Raw genomic sequence first — 16,661 nt, 5'->3', positions numbered from 1 at the left:
GGCTGCATTTATAAATGCCTAGAAGGAATACTTTATGCCTGGCCAGCCCTCCAGCAGGAGACGACTGGCTTTCTCCGTGGTGTTCAGCGAGCCCCACCGAGCCACTGCCGATGGCTCATTAGAACGCAAGACACTCCCGCCAGCCCTGGGCACTGCATGCTAGCCGCCTGTGGTCTGCATCTGTAGTCATGACAGCCGGCCCAGACTGTTGCCTTCCACTGAAGACCAAGTACATGATCCACTGCAGTTAATCAATAGGATAATGGAATGAATCAATAGGAAAGATTTTTAGAAGGTCTTAATTAAAGAAACGCTTGCAGATACAAATGATGTCTTCAATCTATTGATGGTGCCAAGGTGAAGGGTTAAACACAAACAAAACCATCAACTTTATTTTGCCGGCATGCCTTCCACAAGAGAACAACCCAGCAGCCTCCTGGCCCCAGGGTCGGCCCATTAATCAGTCCCTTGTCAATTCCATGGCCACACTGTATGGGAAAATTAGGCTATGATCAAAAATTTTAATTACTAAACAGCGGCTCAAAACAACAATGAAAAATAGATACGCACACCCTGTCTGGCCTTCCTTGGCCCCTAAAGTAGGAGCAACATTCCCCATAAAAACCAGATCTGCAAACAAACTCAGGGGATGCACCAAATTAGAATAATTAAAGAAAGCCTAAATTGATGGATCCCATTTGGGCAGGGGGATTCTCCAGTGGGCCTTCCGCTCAAACATGTTACATCAATATTTTTGATTCCCTAGACGGTCCTGCAGTGGGTACTGGTTTAAAGAGACATCAATCTGTGATGTCAGCATTTATCTAATGAACCTTCAAAAATCAATGTCCAGGATGGTCTGTTACATGCCGGTACCCAATGTGTCCACTCTCCTAGCCTTACCGGCTAAAACCTAAAGCCATAATAACAGTAAACGTGGACTCAAGTGATCAGGTGGGATGGTTATACCAGAAGAGTCTGGGATCATACAATCAGTTTCAACCCCGAGAACTCAAAGGACACAGCAACAAAACATGGACGCCCAGAGACCCTTCTAAGCTTTCCAAGGGCCTCCTGACTCCAGACAGGCACATCCTAAAACGATCTGCTTCTTCAGATCATTCCCTCCTCCAAATGCACCTTCCCCTCATGTAGTTTCTGTTCCCTTGACTGTTGCCTGACAGGATTTGGGGCCCATTCCTGACAGCTATGGTAATTTTCTGCTTTTTGGGGTAACTCGACTGGGATTCCACTTAGCTCCACTCAACAGGAGGCCCGTGCTTAGTTCTTCTCTTGTTAGTGTTTATGCTCAACTCCTCCTCACCCTTCTGTTCAGAGGACTCCCTGACACTGATATCTTGACACCCTAACAGGCAGCAGAGAGGGCCGAAGTTTGTTTCACTTCTTCTTGCCTCTTTAAAATAAATTGGCCTGTACGGGCTGCCACGGGGCTGAGCTATTTCAAGTGCATAACTCGGGGTGACAGGTATGCCATTCACCAGGCCAGGATTTGGCCTGCCTTATCATCTCTGCTTTTATTCGCCGCAGTTCTCTCTCTCTTGACCACAAGAGTCAGTCCTGAGAGCTGTGTGGAGCTCAGACGGTTGGTTGTAAGATGCGTGGTGTGGGCTCAATTCGTTGGTGCGCGATTCCTGTCTATCTCCTGGAATACAGCTTTCAGCAGCCCCTCGTGCCGAGTTTGAGTCCAATTAAACTACAATGAGAGGTACCATGATTTCATTTGCTTGGATTGTCACATTTCAGAAGTTCAGTAGCCTGCAAAATGTTCGCTGTCTCTCATTAAGCTGGTTCCAGCAACTGTGTAAAGTCTCTAATTTAGCTGCTTTTTATATTCTGCTTTCAGCCCTGAAGATGGCTGCCTGCAGGGAAGAATCCTATGCCATCCATGGTATTAGGAAGTGTTTCTGACCGTACAAATAGAATAGCAAAACTGACCCTATGATAAAAATGAGATGACAGTCTAAGGGTTCTAGTTACGTTCGTCTAGTATTTCTCCGGAAGAATCCTTGCTTCAGAGAGGACGCGTGTACGTTTGTTTGGGGGAGGGGGTACATTCTATGCTAAAGAACTCTCAGTATGGTGATCATATTTTCAGAACCACAAATCAAGACGTGTAAGTTTTTATTTCCTGATACGAATGTTTATTTATTTAAAAATCTTAACGAAAACATAAAAACAAAATTTCTTTTAGATATACAATAAAAAATGAATTGCCTTTAATCAAAGAGTGGAAATCAGAGTTGCCCTGGAAATCTGTTATGTATTAGACATTGGGTAGATCTCATCTGAGTCCCGGTTGGGCTTAAGGGGAGAAAGAAAATCACCATTCTGTAGACTGTGAGTATGCTAATTTCCGTTACGGCTCTGGTCTGATAAGGAAATTGCTATACAGATGCCATTCATGAAGATTACGGTTTATTGACTGAGTACTAGATGCCAGGCATTATGTTAAGAGCTTACACACAGAATCTCATTTCATCCTCTCAATAACCCATTTTCCAGATGAGGAGAGTGAGGTGCAGAGAAAGTTAATTTGCTCAAACTCATAGCTGGCAAGAGAAAGAACCAGGAATCAAACCTGGGTCTGTCTGACTCCAAAGCCCTTCTTCCTAACCATTTTGCCCTTACACTTCAGTGGCAAAGGCTGGCTCAGTCCCTATTGGATTCACAAAATACAAACTGGCAGGTGCCCGGTGATAGGAGTCATGTCTGTTGTGCTTCCCTCGGAGCAGAGATTAGCAATGGCCACTGAGTCAATTTCAACCTTGGCTAATGTATTCACTTTGGTAGACAGGAATCTTCTGGAGTTCCAATCCTTCTAGTAACCTTTCCATTTTGAAAAATAATACTTCTGAGTAGGGCTCCTTTTCTAACTCCAAAAGAAAATTCAGAAAATGTAGAAATGCCCAATGCCTGAAGAAGAAAACTTAAATACTATATAATTCCACCACCCGGATATAATCACTCTTGGTGCAAATTCTCTATTGCCTTATTATTATTATTAATTTTTGTCTATAATATTTATGATTTCCAGTATTATTTGCTTGGTGTTTGGTGTTCTTCTCAATGAATATACAAACCCACCCGGACTACATGTCATGTCCTTCCTATGGATGTTTATAATGACCAGATTAAGCTGGCCACTCCCTGAATGTGAAACCCTGGTTCTTTTAAATGCCCTGCCACCTCAATTGACTCCATGGAGGTGAAACCTGGAACTTTCTCTGTTTTAGGCCCAGGTGCTGAGAACAGCCCCAGCTGGCTGAAAACTGAAGGTCAAAGAGGCCCTGGGTCTGGCTGAATGTGCCAAACTCTGAATCCCAGAAGCTTAAAATATAATCAGAGTTCCTTCTACCAGCTCAGGGATCCTTGGATCTTTTAGTATTCCTTAAAAAAAAAAAAAAAAAGACAGAAAGAGCTCAGCATAAAACTGAAGAGATCAGTTTAATTATGTATGTGCAAAAAAATAATCAAGATCAAAAAATGCTTTCATTTTCTTGGATAATTTTTTTTTGAAACATATATGGTTGATATTCTTGCTTAGAAGATGGAAATGATACTTCAGCCTACAGCAGTCACGGGTTTACAGAACGGAGGCTGAGGCTCTTTGCCTGGCCCTGGGAAGGGTGTGATGAACACAGTCTGAAATCAATATCAGGCAACAGTTACTGCATTCAATATTATTTGCCGAGATGGGCTGCTGGAAGAGGATGAGGGGAAGAGAGAGGTATGTCGATAGCTTTAACGAAGCACTCCACAGCTATGCACAAAGGGAGGTCAAATAACTATCAGCAGACCAGTCCCCATTGTAAGTAGTAAAAATGATAAAATCGATATTATTAAATAAAAAGTTAGCACTGCTATTGAACCCTCTCACTATCTTGGCAGCGCCGGGGCTGAAAATGAAGGAGGCTATTTTCCAATCTCTTCAGGGGCAAATGTTTAGGATCAGAAACATTTGCAGAATGTGGGGGACAGAGAGGTATTTTTCACATGTAAACTGAGCCATGGGAACATCTGAACAACAGGGCCAGGTAACTGTAACCATGGAAGACAAGGATCCTTCCCACCCAGGTGGACATACACTCTGAGGGCCACTAAAGGCTACATCATTTAGATGTGGACTTTGCTCCTCTGTCCTTCAGGGTGACAGAGGTTGGTCTGGCTTGGAGCTTTCCGGGAAAAGAGAAAGGTCCTACTTGCTGTCCTTTCAAATCTTGAGATTTGGAAATGTACCAGAAAAAATCATTGAGGAGAAAAAGGGGGAAAAAACATAAAAATAAAAAAGAAAGAAAGCAAAAGGAAAAAGAGGAAGAAAACAAGGGCATTCAGTAGCTGAGAAATGACCTGTTCTTGTCAGCCCAGAGGACTGTGGGGAAGCTTCTCGAAGCCAAGGAGGGATTCATTGCTGCTGGCTTTGGGTGGTTAACTTCTGTAAATTGAAGGCAGCCTACAGCAGGTATTGAAAAAGATAAATTTAGACTAAAGATAGTCCAGCCAAAAATTCCTATGAAAGTAGTAAGCTCCAGTCATACCTGAAGGAGGAAGGAAAAAGGAGGAGGAGGGGGAGGAGGGGTGGGGGAGGAGGGGGGAGGAGGAGATCCTCCGAAGACTTCGAAACATCTCACCTAAGGAGAAGGAGAAGGAGAAGGAGAAGGAGAAGGAGAAGGAGGAGAAGAAGAATAGTGACAGCCCATCGGCAAGACTGCATTTGCTGCTCTGACCTGCATTTAAACACAGAGATACTTAGCCTTTTGAAAACCTAAAGTTGGCTCCCTTGTTTGCATTTCATAGAAACTACTATAGAAAGTAAACAAGAACCTTTGGTGAATTATTTAGCATACAAATAAACCAGCAACGAAGGCTAAGTAGGCCTATATGAACTAACTGGATTGAAATATTCATCTGTAAATAACCCTCCAATCTGGTGCTTTCACGTACAAATACTACATGGAACATTAGACACAACTAGCTTCTAGGGATATTTAGGCTCACTAGAGAGCAATTTTTATGTCTACTGGCATCTGTGGGTAGTGATATGGACTGACTGTTAATATAACCTACATAAAATTTATGTGAACACTCACGGAAATAGGAACACACTGTCAGACAGCTGGTGTCTGATGTGAAGCACATGCGGATTTTATACGCACTGCGTAAACTAACCTTTGCAATAAAGATTTAGCAGGTTTATTAGTTTAGGAAATCGCTATAATTAAGGATAATTCATAATGGCCGCTTATCCACTCTCCAGCAATAGCTAGCTTAATTTAGGCTCCATTTCTTTGAGCCATAAATAAGTGAGCTGCTATCTTCCGCACAGATGTGGCATTCAACCTGTTCATGTTGGCTGGTTTTTGCTTGTGTTTTAATCAAAGGCATTAGTAGATAAGACTATAAAAAGCACAGCCTTTGAAATAAATTAGCAAGAAATGCATAGGTGAAGTTTCTTTTTTTAACTGCTCAAAAAAAAAAAAAAAAAGGTAACCTCTCCCTCCAGAGGTAAAACAATTAAAAATAAATAATCCTTTTAAATGTACTTAAAGGAACTTTCATTTACAAACCCAAGGAAAGAGAAAGTGACAGAGCAAGAACATTAATGAAGGCCGAAGAAATATGAGTGTGACCTCTCTGCAGTACTTCCATTTAACTGTGCATGTAATTAAAGCCTGACCTTTGCAAATGCAGCACACTCTGCCTTGCTGCAGCTTCCCCTGCGATATAAGACCCCAGCAAGGGCTTTAGGGATGGGAGGTTTCCCCAGCTAGCTCTCTCTCGTGCCTTCAGTGTCCGCTCTGAGAGATGGCTGTCTGAGCTTGCGACATGTCCGCACTGACGCGGACATCTTTCCTGTCCGTCGTTAGCAACACCTGACACTCTTCTTTCGTTCATCCACGCCATCTTTGCATTACAGCCCACGCACTCTGCAAATGCTCAGGGCATGAGTCGGCGAAAGGCAAGTAGTGCCAGAACGTGGGTCCAGATCCTCAGCATCTCCAGTGCCAACGAGTTGGTGAGTGTCCCCTAGGTGTGGGGCATGCTGCTAAGCCCTCCCCGGTCTGAACAGCCAGCCCAAGGAGACCTTCTTCTCGCGAGATCTGCCCCAGGGAGCTGCAGCTCGATTGACATGGGAATTTGGAATCATATGAAGGGTGAAGCTCTACAAAGACTTCAGAGTAGTTTTGTTCTTGAGATTTTCTTGTTTGTGGAGTTAATCACGGTGTAACAGAAAGGGTGTTGGTCTGAGAGTTGGAAGGTCTGGGATATGTTTCCCAGCTGTGTCACTCGTCATCTGCTGTGTTCCCAAGAGAGCTGGTCAGCCTCCCTAAGCTTCAGCCTCCCCACTTGCAAAGTGGGTCATCATCACCTGTGCCACCTTACTGCGTGGACTGCTCTAAAGATTCTGGGAAACACTGCCCACAAATCCCCTGGGACAGTAAAAAATGGTGAATTCCAGCCCAGCCACTTAGGAGCGGGACCTCTCCACCTCCGAATTTTCCTGTAGTAAAGCAGGGCCAATGATATCCGCCTAGTTACCTCACCATGGTAAAGAGGATCAAGAGAAATCATGTGTGCAAAAGTGGTTAGTCAACCCCGAAGAGCACTGCTGTGCAAGTTATTCGAACCAGGTCTCCTCCTGAGAGCCTCCAGAGACGCTGCTGGTCCATGGGTTCCAAATACACCAAGGTCCCTCAGACCACAGGGGGGTGGGGAAGAGGATTTGAGGAGGCTGAGGTAATGCCAAGTGCTGATGGGCACGATACAAAACTGGGCTGGGCACATCAGTTTTAAAAAAGTATATCTTCATACCAAATGAACTTTTCAAGTCCTGGGAAGGTAGTAAAGGTGGCTGAATTATCTCTGTTCGTAGTCTGACCAGGTGAAGAGTCAGTGATAGGGTAAGTTAAACTCTCCGGAAGAAACTTCTCTCCCAAAGCACTCTCATTAAGAAGTTGGGCATGGAGCTAAAACTGAGGAAATGAGCATCATCTGATACATTTCTATTGGCAAATTCTGGTAGTCGGCGTCCTGACCGTCAAGCTGGCATACAGACAGAAGAGCAGCAGATAGAAGGAGAACAGAAAGAGGAACTGTGACAAACATTAGCACAAGTCAGCTGTCCCTGTGGCCTCGGGGTCCCACTGACAGCGGCCACTGCCGTCATCCAATGAGAATAGGGGGGTAGGAGCTGGACAACTTCCAGGAGAATCTGTGCAAATCCAGAGCGAGGAGAGATGTGTAGCCAGGGAAAGGCCCCCGGCTCGCATTTCATCGCCAAGGCCCTGCGAAGCAGTGTCCACTTGGCTCCCAAGTGAACAAAAAGAGCTAAGAGTTTCCTTCAGTCTCCTGAGCTCTGGGTATCTGGCAGGCTCACCTGTAGCCCCGTGATGGTAAGTGGCCTACCCTCTTTTTAATTCACGTACAGGCCTATTTAATCAGGGTGTGCACTGGGAGATTTATATCCCATTACAAAAGTGATCTTGGCAAAATAAAAATCTAACGCCGGGGGTTGTAAAATAGCACTGAATCACAAAATGAGGGAGCAAGTGGGGTCAGGGAATGGGCTGGCCCTTCCCCATTCCAGCATTCAGACTGAAAGTATTAGCCTAAAATGAGGAACATATTTATCAGGAAAATCTTTTATTCTTTTAAAATAGAGTTTCCTTTAGGAGTCAAAGTTCACAGGAACATTTACCATTCTGGGGCACAAATTGACATCTTTAATAAGGCTTCTGGAAATTCAGAATTTAAATCACGGTTAGAATGATAGGGTCAGAACACGTCAAACTGAGAACCTGGGATCAAAAGAATAAAAGTTTTCATTATAGCTGAATGGCTTAAAAACATCCTTAGCCTCCCAAAATTATAAACTAAAATAAAGAATCTTAAAACCAACAAATGGGCCCCAGGGTTTTCTAAGGAAAAATCTGGTTGCAAGAGTCTGCCTGGACAGGGGAATAAATGTTTAAATATATACCATACAGCTCAAATAGAAGTAGTAGCAATCGGAGTAGTTGCAGCAGCTTTAGTAGTAGTAAGAGTTTAAGCTCCATGTAACCATTTTTGAGGAAACGAGAGTTCCAGAAATAGAAGGAGCTCTATATTAAGCTCCTAGAAGTAAAATTAATAGGGTAGGTAGGTAGGTATGGGTGAGATAAATCAAGCACACTTCCACCTATGACAAAGGTAGGTGGCAAAAATGACAGCAAAGGAATAGGGCAAGAGGACTCATTTGGGGGAAGAAAAAGAGCATATTATGGTAATTCCTTTCTTTCAAAAATGATTACATTAAAACAGTCAGAACAAGGATTTGCTAGATGAGCCTCTATGCCCTGTAGCCAACTATCTTATCAACACCAGCAATGCTGATCACTGTTACCGAAAACGGACGCTGGATCACCAGTTTGCTTTCCTTCCCTTCTCCTGCTGACCTGCACATGAGACACAGAACCCACCCTGTCTGAAACCCTTGGACCCCCAAGGGGTTACGCTCACCCCTGGGATCAAAATCGTCCTTCTAGGTAAAAGAAAGACAAGAGCTCTAAGTGGCTTTTGTTCCAACCCCTGATGGTGACCCAAGGAGGTTTTTACTCTTATCATGTATGCTTATTTGTCACTTCCAATCTCTTTCAGAACTATCCAGGAAGATGGTAGGGTATAGGCAGGCATTCATGACCTCCAGAATAATTAAAACAAGGATGGCATAGCCTGCACGGTAACAACAACGATGTCAGCACTGGACCACTCAGTGCCGTTTGCATCTCCAGCCGAACTGGGAAATAGCAGTTCCAGCATACAGCCTGGTTTTTTTTTTTTTTGGCCAGCGATTCCCTCCGAATTTCTTTCAGTGAGGACAAGCAGATTCTCAGCCAGAACTAACAAACCTCTCCAGCACAAAAGATAAATCTGAGCCCCCCCTGCCCCCCGCTTCCTCTTGCCCTTTGCCTGGCGCCCCTCACACCGACAGCTTAGCGGTCATATTTTGCTAACTATCAAAACTTGGATTCATTCGATTTGCAGATGGGGACCCCTATTGGTATGAAAAAAAAAAAAAAATCCCAGGGAAAATGGAAACGAGACACAGCCTTCTTCACCAAATACGCCTGAACTCACCAGTAAAAAGACACAAAATGCACAATTCCATTTCACCAAGAAAATACGGATGGAGCGTTGAAATCCTCTCCCCCTGCAACCGCACCAACAGACACCCCTCTGGGAAAAGCCTCCCCCCTTTCCCAGCGAGGCTCTGAAGGCAACCTCCTGGCACCCCCTGCAGGGACACGTATGTGCACACGCACGCGTCACTCCAGCCGCCGGTGTCACCGGGGCTGCCGTCCATCTCTTTGCTGACAGATCTCTGTGTCGGGCAGGATTTCCAATCCTTCATGACTATCTATTTGTCACTGCAGGTGAGTGGTGGCACTCAGCCTGATCCCCAGCCACTTTCACAGTTACTTATCTGTCTTTATGGATTCATCCTGTGTGTCAAGCCAGCGCATAACAGCATTACTGTCAGGGTGACAAAACTGTCCCTAGAGTGCCACAAATGATTCTCTCACCTTATGGCTGCTAGCAGGGGAAGCGCGGTGACACTACCTCGCCTTGCTCATCCTTCTCCGGCCCGAGCCTGGTTCCACCACCTCCTCCTGCAGGGAGAGCTAGCTAATCATGGGTTCAGGGGAGATGCGTGATCTCTCAAAATTATAGAGAAAAAAAGGGGGCAGGGCTAGTTAGTGTTCACCCCTTCCCACCAGGCACCCGTGCTCTTGTCACCCGAGCGGAGGTGGGGCACCCAAGTGTTGAACGTCTATCACTGTGGAGGCCCGGGAGGGGATCCCTTCCCCCTCCTCCCAAGGCTCGTCACTTGGCCACCCTCCCCAGCACACATACAACACACAGTGAGGGAACCACAAGGCTGTTCCCTGCCAAGCCTGTAAATCTGCGCGGCCGTGGCAAGCTGGGATCTGAATGTTGTCATTTTTAGAGCAGAAATATTAACTGGAACTAATAATAAATAAGAACTTCGAGGGCGGGTTGCGTTTGCCAAATGATTTGTAATCGTTTTCAGGAGCTGACTGCTTCAAAAATAACATCTCATTTCTTTTCTGTCTTGAAATGGAGCCCCGGTTCCATTTTCCTCCACATGCTTCCTTCGGAATGTAATTTTGACAGCAACATGGTGCCTGTGGCCATGTAAGTGGGAAGGAAGGTTTCTGCTTTTCCTTTATTTTAATCCCACAACAGCAAGCCGAAATTAACACAGGAAGGGGAACACAGAGTTTTTATTGCCACTGGGAACTTGCTCGAGGATTCCACAGTAAGCCATGCTGGTCCTCAACCAGGCCCACAGTCCTTTCACTGGCCTGCCCAGTGACCTTCTAATGCCACCCAACAGTTTCACAGATCCCTCCAAAATCAAGGTCAGTGGAGCCTAGCTCTGCCCACCAGGGCGGTCGCACTATTACTTGGGGGCTCCGATAGTTGCTAAAAAAACAAAAAATAGATAGTCCACAAGACACTCTACTCACCAGGTGGGGTCGGGGATGAAGTCTAGTTGGAAGGCTTTGCTTTCCCACCGAAAGGTCAACTGGAATGCAAGTGCACAGCAGGGGCACGCGCGCACACACAAACGCGCGCCAGTTCAGACGTGCCTCGCGCTCTGCTTTGTTCCTACCCTGATGGGCGCTCACTCTCTCGAGTTTTTTTAAAATAAGTTCAATCTGATTTCTGACACTGGAAAAACAAACCTAAAAGCAATTTAGAAAACACCTGCCCGTGAAGTCAGATGGCAAAATATCTAAAGCTTCTCTCGAAATCTGTGACCTCAGAGGCTGACATGGTTTGATGGGAAATTTAATGTAATAGGCTGCGAAAGCCAAGAGGCCTGTTGTCAGCAATGGAGTCTGAAAGTTAGCAGAATTAATAACACTGTACAATGGAAGAGCCCTCAAGGGACAGGGCTGCAGAACCAGGGCAGTGGGGAAAAATGACTTTTGAAGTCATTTCACTATGACATTCTGTCATCACTGCTAAACGGAAATAAAAAATCATCCAAATCGCCACATGTTTCTTTGTGTGTCCTCCCCTTATCTAATATAAAGGAATAACACCCCACCCAGGCTGGGAACGGACCCTCGAGGGATTCCGAGCGCTCCATTTTGAATCGCTAAATGCAATAAGAATAAATGCAAGTGGGAGTCTGTTTAGCAGAGAGTGATGCCTGGTCTGTTGCCCATAGAAAGCCAATAAATCTCAATGCTTCAACAAGAGATGAAAATAGTTATCTCATCATTGCAGTGCCAGGGCGAAATTTTCTCTGAGCCAGAGTATTTTTATAGATGATTTATGTCCGGGAAGGATAGTTATTTAGCAAAATGGCAGATAATGATGAATAGAAAGTAAATATGAATAGCGGCAAGGGAGTGGTGCTTTGCCGCCGCCGCAGACCAAACAAAATACCTCCATAAAGTACACGCCACAGATAATTGCCATTACACTGAAACTAGCGTCCCTGGATGACTGGGAGTGAAATATAAATGAGCCCATCTGATTTAGTAAGTGATGGCTTTTTGTTGTTCTAGAATACACGCCCCAGGAGTGTGCTAATTTTTCGTGAAAGCGTACTTTATGTCTTTAGAGGAGTAGTTATGAGCACAGGCTCCGAGCTGCGTTGACTGGATTCAAATCTCAGCGCAACTTCCTACTTGTGAGACCTTGGGTAAGTTGCTTCATTTTTCTCAACTTTAGCTTCCCCATCTCTAAGACGGAGATAACAGTAGCGATCTCACAGCTTTGTTGCAAGGATGAACCTAGGGGAGCTGTACCATGATTCTTGGCCATGGAATTAATACTACATAAACACTGGCTATTAGTTAGGATCCAGCCACCCAGAGAACTATCTATTGCTCTTTCAATTTTATCCAGTCTTCGCCAGTCGCTGAACCCTTCAGTTGAATCCAGAGTAACATTTGAGAAGAGGAGAGCTGTGAGGCGAAAATCTGCAGCCTACTGATTGGGTGGAGGTCAACATTTTCCCAGTATGTTTTTTGATCATTCCACCATCACTAGCCTTAATTCTCAAGGCATATGAAATGGTCATATGAAAGAGAAGGAAGGAACAAGAGAAATTATTCATGGAGTCACAATGGAAAGGAAGTCTATTTGAAAAATAAACAGAACTGAATTTTTGGAGCCTTTGAATAAAAGATAAGTTGACTGCACACAGAATGTCAAAATGGAACGGAAGGTATTTTTTTAAACACTTTCTTTTTCCTGTACTGAAAGCACTACACTAGGAAAAAAAAACCAACTAATTATAGTTTTAAATGTCCAAAACGCCATGTCCACCAAAGCCCGGCGCTCATTAGTACTAGTAATTAACTTTACAACTGTCAACACAAACAGCACACAGGCTGACAGATAGAGAGGAGCTCTGAGGGTGCTAATAAATCCGGAAATAACAACTTGACACACAGATGCACAAAAGGATGCAGGTGATAAAGAAATGTTGACATCAAATCTAATTATCTTCGAAACGGCCAACTACAGCACGAGCCACAGTAATGCACTGTTATTGCTGGTGATGAGCCCCACTGGAACAGGGCTTAACCACTGCCTACAACCCAGCATTTACAGCCCTTGTCAGAGCCGGTGAGGACAATATCAAACAGGAAATTATGAGTGTCATGACCCCTCCAAGTCAAAAATCCAGTGATGAATACGGACTCGGCAAGGCAGAGCAGATTACCCCCTCACGAGTTCTAAAGCTGGGATGATATATGACATTTTTATCAGGCACTTTCTCAGGAATGTCACCAAGAGGGAAAATAAAGGCCCTGCAAAGAGGCAACTAGGTGAATTATGCAACTGTAATTGCCGATCATAACCTGATATGAGTTGAAATTGCTCTGTTTTCATATTGAGATAGCATAAAATTGTCGGGAAATGCAATGGCTCCTTAATGTGGGCGAGATGAGTCTAATATTCTGATCATTTTTCACTCGGCTGCAAGGTAAATCGAGCTTCGTTAACACAGTCACTGTGGCCCAGGGCAATCGAGGGGCCCAATTTTACACTTGAATTGAGCAAATATGTGTAAACTACGATTTTTCATATTTTCTGCATGCATAAGAAGATGAAACATCTTTATCATCTGTATTGTCTGGCTGAGCTTATACAAAATATTAGTTTATCTCTCCTGCTTTGGTTCATTCCATAAGCGAGACACATAGATCTGAAGGACAGGCAATATCCCATATATAAAACAAGTCCATCTTTCATGCAGTCTCATTTCACAAGTTCTCCTATTTAAAACAACAAGCCACCACAACAAAAACAGACACTGCCGCAGCATACAAAGGAAGCTTTTTTATTTTTTTTTAAAGGGGAGGAAAAAATTCCAAATAAAGGCCCTGAATACCACCAATTGTTCCTTCATCCCTCCTGCTTGTGCAGAGGAGGTGGGAAAAGCCCAACTAATCTTTGCTGTCCCTCCTAGACTGCCTCCCTTTTCCCCCTCAGATCAGTTATACCTGCAAGAGGATGGTATCAGCATCTTATTGCTTTCCCGCTGTGGCCTGCAGCAAATGCATAAAGAATATGTTGGCTTTCTTCCTCCTTGGAGTCATCTCTAAACCTGGGAGCATCTTGAGAGTATTATTGGGGTTCTCTGGTAGCCGGTCCTATTACTTCTCATTCCTGAGCCCCAGCCCCTAGAGGGTAGGGGACCCGGGCCCGGCAGAGCTGTTTCTTTATTGCAAAGTGAATTTTCCCCTCTACCTCTGTCACTCATCCTCAGGCCCTAGGTCAGCCATACAACACCATCCATGCACAGGGCAAGCTCTGCTTAGCCTAGAGCATGAGGTCCTGGAAATGGGTCTACTAATGAATCAGCCGTTCTAAGGGCCATTATAGGAGGGTCCCTATGGACATGTGTTCCTTCCACTGTGATTCAGTACTGACCATCAATATATCAGGGCTATAACTGGCTGATGTCTTTATCGTCTCATCATTTTCTACAAGTATTCCATTGGTGAGCCCAGGCACGACTCTTCCTCCTGCCATGTTCAGCCATCAGTCACAGTGAAACCTGCACTTATACATCCAGCAAACACACAAAGCATTCAAATAATCTCATGGTTTTTTGTCCTTTTAAAAAGAATCAAACCATTTGTTTCTAATCAAAAGACCCCTGGATAATAGAGTGTTAGTGACAGAGAAATCAAGGAGGGATAAATAAAACTGACAGACTGGGAAGAACCCTTCAAAATGAGTCAGATTCAGCATGGGACAGTCACATCCCAGAGCCGAAATCTTCCGACGCTTCTTCTGTAGTGTCCGACCTGCTCTATAATGACTCAGTGCTATATAGATCAATGCTGAACCAAGTTTGCTAAAACTGTCTAGAGCTGGGCTAAGCTAAGGTACAGTTGGGGAAAAGTGTTTCCTATGGTGTACTTGTGTGTGTCTAAGAGACCACTGTGTCAGTCTTAGGTACCCTCCCATCCTAGCCTGCTCGAGCTTTCTCCTTTGTATGCCCACTAAATCTAAATGGACAGCACTTCCGTGCTCTCAAAGGCAGGGACCTTGCCTTATTTGTTTTGTTATTCCCAGCATCCAGCACAGTCCCTGGCAGAGTTGGCATTCAACAAGTAATCCCTGAATGAACAAGTGAATGAAGTGATGCCTGTGGCAACTGGCTAGTATATTCACTATCTAATGCTGTGTAACAAATTACCCCCCAAATTAGGGGTTTAAAACAATAGGAATGATTATCTCAGAGTTTCTATGGATCAGGAATTTGGTTCAAGGTCTCTCACAAGGATGCAGTCAATGTATCAGAGGGTGCTGCAGTCATCTGAGGCTTGATGTGGGCTAGAAGATACACTTCTAAGCTCATTGCCACGGCTGTTGGCTGGAGGCCTCAGTTCCTTACCATGAGGGCTTCTCCATAATGCTGCTCACAGCATGGCAGCTGGCTTCCCCCAGAGTGAGTGGTCCAGACAGAAAGAGATTGAGATTAACCACAGTGCCATTTATGACCTAGTTTTCTCCCTCATTATGTTTGTCAGAAGCAAGTCACCAAGTCCAGCCACACTGAAAGGGAGAGGATTACATAAGCCTGTGAATTCCAGGAGCTGGGGATCACTGGGGGCCATCTTGGAGGTTGGCTACCACTGCTAGAATCTAAGATAACAATGAACTCAACCAACATTTACTGAGTTCCCCTCTATGTAACAGAACCTGTGCTGGGTGCTGGAGATACAATGGTCAGTGGAAAGCCAGGTATATGGCTCCTGCCCTCATGGAGTTTACAATCCAGTAGGGAAGCTGGGTGTTAAAAAACTAGAATATGAGTATTACATAGAGTGGTGGGAATGTAGGAGCACAGGGCACCCTTAGCTTAAGATATATAAACTGGAACCATAGGCCGTTAGACAGATTGTCTTTTTATACATGCTGTTATTATGCCCTAGCCATCATTTTGGATTCTTCCCAAATAATTATACATTGTCCTGAAAATAGAGTGCTGGATTTTAAGTGAGGGTGAGCCCTTAATAGGCAGCAGGCAAGAATCAGAAATGGTTATCAGCTTCTTCTCTCCAGTGAGGAACTTCAGGCCAGGAGGGCAAAGACTTGCTCAATTGCAAAATAATAACTTTATATCAAAACACCTTCATTTTTCAGAGAGAAAACAAGTGAGAGGTGAAGATAGAAGATCTGCTTTCTGAGCCCTAAAGATGCCCTTCTAATCACTAGATAATGGGGGATTGCATTGTACCCCTAAATGATCTGAACCCAACTAAGCCAAAACAAAACCTTCCTGTGTCATTTCTTTACTATTTAAAATTTTCTTCATTTTTATTTTTCAAATAATAGAAAGACAGTGAGTGTTAAGTTTTGGGGGGATTCTGTTTTTCTTGTTTTGTTTTGTTTTTGTAATCCAAGGATCGACTTCTTTCTTCCTAGGGAATCTTTATTGAATTGCAACTCACTCGATATTATTAAGAATTCTGATCAGAGGTAAACATGCAAAACACTCTGCTGAGGGGATTAAGACTCTTTGTTAGTGTTTACATTATCTGTTTTTAATTCCTATATATCCTTTCTTTATCTCGGTGTTTCAACACTAGTTGCAAAACAGCCCTCACTAGCAGTAATGAGTCCCGGACCTTTGCAGACCTCCAGACATAGCTCCTTGGGTAGATAAGGCAGCCCCTTAACAAGGCTCCATATCTGGATCAAGGTCTTTTACTGCTTTTCCACTTTCTTTGGCTCATCTGGCCTTCCAGAGGCTAAACCAGCTCACTAAATCAGGGAGTTCAGGGTGATGGCTTAGTCGGCTGAATCTCTGAACTCAGCTGAGTCTAATGAAATGGATATGCTGTTCTTGGCTTCCTGAGTACCAATCCCCCCGGTACCGCAGCAGGGCTGAATCAAAACTGGGCCCTGTCCCCCAATTAATCCCAATTCACTGGTATGAACTAACGCTAAACTAAGCTTGTCCTAAAGATTTCAAGAATCAGGCACAACTCAAGTCTCCATCTCTCCCTTCCATGAATTTTCATGCTGCATTTGGGGTAAAGAATGCTCCCTGAGTTCTGCTTGCGTTGGAATCACAGTAAAGTGTCGATGAAAGA

General features: G+C 44.3%; 1 protein-coding gene and 1 long non-coding RNA gene across 3 annotated transcripts in view; one reads left to right on the top strand and one right to left on the bottom strand.

Moving 5' to 3' along the window:
- Positions 1–16,661, bottom strand: part of FTO (FTO alpha-ketoglutarate dependent dioxygenase) — a 373,461-nt gene that overhangs the window by 37,699 nt on the left and 319,101 nt on the right. The window lies entirely within an intron of this gene.
- On the top strand, positions 1,581–15,841 carry LOC136793097 (uncharacterized). Of its 2 annotated transcripts, XR_010837900.1 has the most exons (4): positions 1,581–1,726; positions 5,936–6,034; positions 11,604–11,740; positions 15,709–15,841. It is a non-coding gene; the product is annotated as an uncharacterized lncRNA (long non-coding RNA). The 2 variants fall into 2 exon arrangements; XR_010837901.1 differs by lacking the exon at positions 5,936–6,034.

The sequence above is a fragment of the Kogia breviceps genome, chromosome 18 (assembly GCF_026419965.1).
Source record: "Kogia breviceps isolate mKogBre1 chromosome 18, mKogBre1 haplotype 1, whole genome shotgun sequence".
Classification (NCBI taxonomy): domain Eukaryota; kingdom Metazoa; phylum Chordata; class Mammalia; order Artiodactyla; family Physeteridae; genus Kogia; species Kogia breviceps.
The sequence above is the reverse complement of the archived record's forward strand: the minus strand, read 5'-3'. Positions and strand labels throughout refer to the sequence as shown.